Raw genomic sequence first — 6,362 nt, 5'->3', positions numbered from 1 at the left:
CAATAAGTGAAAGTGATTTTTTTTTGTCGACCGCATAGAGATGCTTGAGGAAATCCATTGGCAACCACGACCTGCTCAAAGATTATGGGATATTCTTCCATGTGATGCACCATGTAGTCAAGAAAGCTTTTGAATGCCTCTGCATGAAGGTTGTCAGTGGCATGTATGTCAATTGTTCCCTCGAACACACTGAGTAGTTCATGTGCTCGATCTACAAGTCCTACTGTTAGCAGCGGCTAACCAAATATGCATCAAGCGGGAGATATCTATGGTTGTGCATAATATTTACACTCACTTTATATACGTCTTGGGCTCACTTGGAGTTCCAAAGTTGTAAATTCTAGTTTGAGGGCTCAAGCTTAAACCCATAGTAGAAGGGATTGTGGTGAAAGCCTTTATGCAAGGAGGCTTCATTCTTGAGTATCCACTCTTGAGGATCCACTTTTGAGAGCTCTCTCTCTCTCTTGAGTGTTCACTCTATGGCCTAACCTTGAGCTTAATTCCCATGCTTAAGAGTTTAGTGCTAACCATTGTAATTAAAGTAATCTCTTCTTGATTAATCTAATTCCTATTTTCTCATTAGTCTACTTCTTCTCTACATTTCATCTTGTCATGAAGTAGTATTACACTTTCATTATTCTAAATTTTAGAGATGTATGTACTTCTTGCTATTAACCACTCATATTCTTCCATAAGCATTCAATTTGTGATATTTAGCATCACTAATTAGGTTGATTAAGTTGGGTCTTAATCTTGTAGTTAGTGTGTGTGCCCTATTGTTTGCTTGTGTGTAGATAGGTTTTATGAAGCTCTAGCACCATTCACCTCGTGTGTGTGTAGCTATGAACTGTTGTGATTGACATGTGGTAATTTGTGTGTGCTTATAATCAGTGTGCTTGGGGTTTCTAGTCTATGGTAAGTCTAACTTCGGTGGACTTGATGTGTGTAGGAGTTGATTGATTAGTGATTAGAGTAGGTTTAGAGTTAGTTTTGCCATGGCTAATCTCTACTTGCATTGAAGAGGTGATCTCTTGAATCCTCTATTCCTATTCATACGATGCTCGTGCTTCCATGCCCTAGCCGGGTTGCCGATCCACAGATTTGATAATTTTGTGTGGGTTACAATTAGGTCGTGCTACAATGCCTTCCAACATTTGGCGCCATTGTCGGGGATCGATAACCTAAGCTAGTGAGTTTAGGATATGCAGAATAGAGTAATTTCATTACTAATTTTTTGGTTTTTGAGTGTGTGTAACTCAATTTTAATGTGATTTGATGATATATGAGCAAGAAATTGATGCTAATGTTAAGTTATGAATACCCCAAACCCCCAATTTTACTAATTTCATGCAATTACTTGATAATTTCACTTCATTTCCATGCTAATTGTACTAATTTCATGCTAATTTTTACTAGCCTTGGTAACCTAACCAATAACATTTGAAGTATAAAGTATGTTAAACCCCCTTGCAAGAGGTGGAATCATCACTCTAATCAAGTTAATTGTACCAATTTATGCCTAATTTGATGATTTGACTGTTTGATTTTTTGACCTACAATGGTCAATTTTAGAGCCAATTTGATGGTGAACACACTTGTGTGTGCAATGATGCGTCTTAGCATGGAACAAAGGAATAGCTTGGAGTGTAATTACAATGTAAGTTCACTCACTTGTTATGTCAATTCTTGATTGATTAATGAGGTTCAATGTTACTAATTATTTGCTAAAATTAGGTGTGTAACATAAATTCACCTACACTTTGCACCTAATTTGATACACTTGGAATGAAATTGATGGTCAAATTGTGACTAATGAACTTTGTGTGTATCCAAATAATGCTTAATTCTCATCAAGAATTCATGTGTGTGCATAAAAATCATTGTGTGTGTGCATACACCAAAGAGGAAAAAAACTGTCAAAAATGTGTGCACCTAATCTCGAATGTGTGCATGCATATAAAGTGATAGAATTGATGGTATATGAGTATGAAATTAAATAATTGATGTGTATGCTGGGCTAATTCAGTCATTGGATAAGCCTAAATGCCAAAAAATTGGGCAAAGATTGAGTGTGTGTGCCTATCCAAGACCACTTGATTTACTATGATTGATGGTCAATTGAGGCACCTAAACGATTTTTCATTGTGAAATGATCATAAAAAGTGTGTGCAACCATTAGATGAAAGCCAAAATGCATTGCCAATTGAGAAAAATTTGCTCATTTGTGCTTAATTTTTAAGCGTGCATTGCTTGATTGGGTAAAAAAAAGTGCTAATATTTTAGAAATTAAGCATGCATACATTCACTTATGCTTGATTGAGTTTGGAATTTGAGCATTGCAATGTGGAATTGATGTAATTTTTGCATAAAATTTTGGCCTAAATTTGGGTGTGTGTGGCTACTCTGGCATGTGCAATCTGGTGCTTGAATGAATAATTGGTATTTTTTAACCTATTATGATGATTAATTTGGCCAAATAGTTGATATGTGTGTCACAATTGGCTTGGGCAATCAAGATAAATCACTCAATTGGTACTCAATTTTGTAGATTTTTAGTGTATTTCCATGCTAATGATGAATCAATTTGATGAACATGAAAAAAATGCACTAATATGTGTACCTATGCAATATCATGATCTATCCAATGAGAAAATGAATGATTGGTGCCACCACTAATCATGATAATTGAAAGACCTAAAAGGTTGGTGTGTATGATTGGCTTGAGATAATTCAATTGGTGCAATTGAAAATGATTTTATAAATTATGATTGCTATATATGCCAATGGGGTATGGTAATTTGTGAATGCCATATGAATCAAAAGTGTGTAGCAATGTGATGAGAACAAATTAGGTTTTTGAAAAAAATAAAGGAAGTTGGATATGAGCAATCAAAATTGCAATGATTGAAATCGGATACAAAGTAGCATTTGAAAAGTAATGCACTACATTCATATGTGTATACAATGCATGATTTGAAGACATTTTTGGATTTTTAATTCATTATTTTGAAAGAAAATTGAACATCAAATTATCTATAGCTTCATAATAGGAGAAAATTGCAACAAAAGTGTATGTGCTTATGTCCATTGGTGCCAAATCAATCAATTGTGAGTGCTTGAAAGGTTATGGTGGATAATACGCCATTCAATGTCTTTGGTAGCATATACAATGAGCAATTGTACATTTTCTCTCTGCTAATGAATGATACCTTCTCCTCTCTTTGCAACTAAGTAGGATCACCATACACAATCGTCACACACATCCCGTTAGTGTCAATATGCCTTCCATTCACTCTCACATGCACAACCTCCGTTGATTTTGTGAGAACCTCCTCTTAAGAGGCTAACAAAAAGGAAAACGTTTTAAAAAAAGGGCGCAAACCCCGGCTTCAGCACTAGCAAGTTTTTGACTCGGTGCTCGAAACACGCACTCGCAACACATACACACCAGCTGTTCTTGGCATTATCGCCACACACACACATGCTGGCGCGGCCATACACCCGTGACCTGGCCTGGCTTTATTTGCACTACATGTCAACACACACACACTCACTGTTTCTTCCAGTTGTGGCACATCCTAGTCCCACCCTGCTCGGACTCTCAAATTCCGGCCGCTTTCAATGCCTCAAAAGGCGTAGACCCTGGCCCTGCTTTGTTGACCTCACACACACACACACACACACACACCAGGAGCTCGCGATATTTGGCCCACCTCAGACTGCACCGTGTACCTTGGTATCCCTACTGCCGTTGATTTAGTTGCTTGGCAAACCAAGAAATGTCTCTCTAACCTCAGGTCGACCCCACCCACTTGCCTTGGCTTGACTTCATACACACACAACCACACACGCACCGTCTAGGATCCTCATTTGAGGCTTAAACTCCCCACACTCGCGTGTTTGTCATTATCGCTTGCGGAGGCCGCCATGTGATATTGGCATTAAAAAAAACAAAATAATAAAAAAATGTATATATGAAATATGAAAAGATATTTTGGGGCTTGTTCCCACCAAAAAAATAGCGGGAGTTGAGTGATTGGCTCTAATAAAGTGGAAAATCTGAAGCAATAGTGATTGATTACTGTTGCTATTCAATTGGTCATTCTTATTATATGATAAATAGCACTTCTTGTTTGTCTACACTTGCAACATGAGAAGCATGACTCGAGCATGAGCGTTAATATTGTGAGAATTTCTTGAAGATGATTCAGAGTGAAGCTTTGCCTTTTGTCGCATTGTAGATCACTTAGCTAAAAGCCTAACATATCCCTTTGCACCATGTAAAGTTTGGCTATACAAAAGCCGATGCGTCATTGCCATTTGCCTCTCCCTTCTTGCTTTGTATGTTAAACTTGCTTTGCGTCATGAGTTGAGATTATTTAATGAACTACATTGAAACCTGGGAGACATAATTGAGCATAAATATTTTGTGATGCTTGAGGTATATGCAAAATGCTTTTCTGCTCTAGCATATTTTTTAAGGAATGATGGCTTATGATAGGTTTTGGTGCCCTGAGGGAGCTTGACATGCTCTCTTACATATGACATGTGGGAGCTACAATGCGGGCGTTGAATGTGTGCTATGATTTTGTAATCATTTCCATGTATACATGAACTTGCATTGCACCAAATTTTTGGCTTGTGAATGGTTTAGTGCTTGGTTTCATTGGCATTACTGTTGCACTAAAAGACAAATTCTTTTTGGCATGCAATATGAAATCATTCAAGAATTACATTGATGATATGCTCATCGAGACTTTGTGCTTGGACTTGATTAGCTTGTTGCGTGTTAGTGTCTGATTTGAATGTAAAAATCACTACATAACACTAACCATTGAAATTGCTCAAAGGACCATTGAATTATGATTGAGCATGATGCGGTGTCAAGAGCTTTTTACACTAAAAGACAAGTTCATTTTTACATGCATGTAAGCTTCACTTTTGACCAAATAATGCATTGATACTTGGTCTCGAGTGTGCATTGTTGGATACATTTTTACTGCTTAATTCCAAAGAAAATTTCTTGCATAGCACTAACCATCATGCTAGTTTGGATGACCATAAGATAGCATTAAAAATATTGGCCTCGTGATTGAGCATACTTTTAGTGCTTTTATTGGATGTTCAAATGCCTAAAAGCACTAACAATTGAGCTTCATTTTGAAGGGGTATGGCAGGAGTGTGCTTTCATTGATCCAAGAAGGGGTCATCATTGCAAAATATTGCAAAATTTGGCTACTTAGCCTGCCATTCCAATTCTTTGGATTAAAAAGTGTATACATGCTAGCTCATAGCTTGGTCTAAAGTGAAAATGTCTTCATTTGAGCTAGTGTAGATAATTTTTTTGAGAGCTTTCAAGTACAAAATTTGGCTATTGAGAGCCATTCATTTTCATTTCACCAAGTTGCAGTCATCTCTAGCTCATAGCATGCTCTAAAATTGTAGAACTTTATGTGAGCTAGCTATTAGCCAACTTGTTTAAAAAGCTTTTAAATTGTAAAATTTGGTTTGAAGAGCCACTTCATTTCATCAAAGGTTCATTATTTTCAGCTCTTGGCTTGTTTATAATTCCACACTTCAAGTGAGCTAGAAATCAATCCACTTTTGAATGATGCATGAGAGGTTGTAAAAATTGTAAAATGTGCTTATATAGAAGCATTTTATCTCTCTCATTGTTGATAGGTATGCATAAATTTTCTACAAAGAGAATCATGTGCATAACCAAAGGCACTTTTTTCCCTTGGGTTTTTTTCCTTTGGCAAATTCGGGTATGCAAGACCCTAGTTTTAAGTTTTTGTTAATGTTTTTTGTGTGCTTTTGGATTTCAATAAATGGCTTTGTGTTTACACTTAGCTTCAATTCAGCTTGGATTATAATAAAAAGATCAAGAGACTTCTCTACACAAAGGGGATCCTTGCTCAAGGATGCACAAAGAGCATGAATAGGTGTAATCCTTCCATGATTTTGCTCTTTTATCATCTCTTCAGTCTCTATGCTTGGCTTAAGTAATTTTTGCTTCTAAGCTATGTATCTTTCATGTTCAAAATCTAGGCATACTAAAGTTTCAACACTTTGCTTTGTGAATATTAACTCATCAAAGAAATAGGTTTTATATGTGCTAATCATAGGTAATTGGCTTTGACCTTAGGTTAATGTAGATTCATTTCTCATTAGTCATAGACTCTTAGTGATAGTCTTAATACTCCATTCATTTTTAACATGACCTAGGGTTATGATTAGGCTTTAATCTTTTAGTCCAATTTCCATTAGCATCTCATGTTGGAAGAAACAAAAAAGTGCTATAAAACGAATCAATGAAGCAAAAAGTTATCAAGAAAAAGTAGCAAAAATGCTACAAGACA

The sequence above is a fragment of the Adiantum capillus-veneris genome, chromosome 27, assembly GCF_014529385.1.
Source record: "Adiantum capillus-veneris isolate H3 chromosome 27, ASM1452938v2, whole genome shotgun sequence".
Classification (NCBI taxonomy): domain Eukaryota; kingdom Viridiplantae; phylum Streptophyta; class Polypodiopsida; order Polypodiales; family Pteridaceae; genus Adiantum; species Adiantum capillus-veneris.
This window is presented reverse-complemented; position numbering follows the sequence as displayed.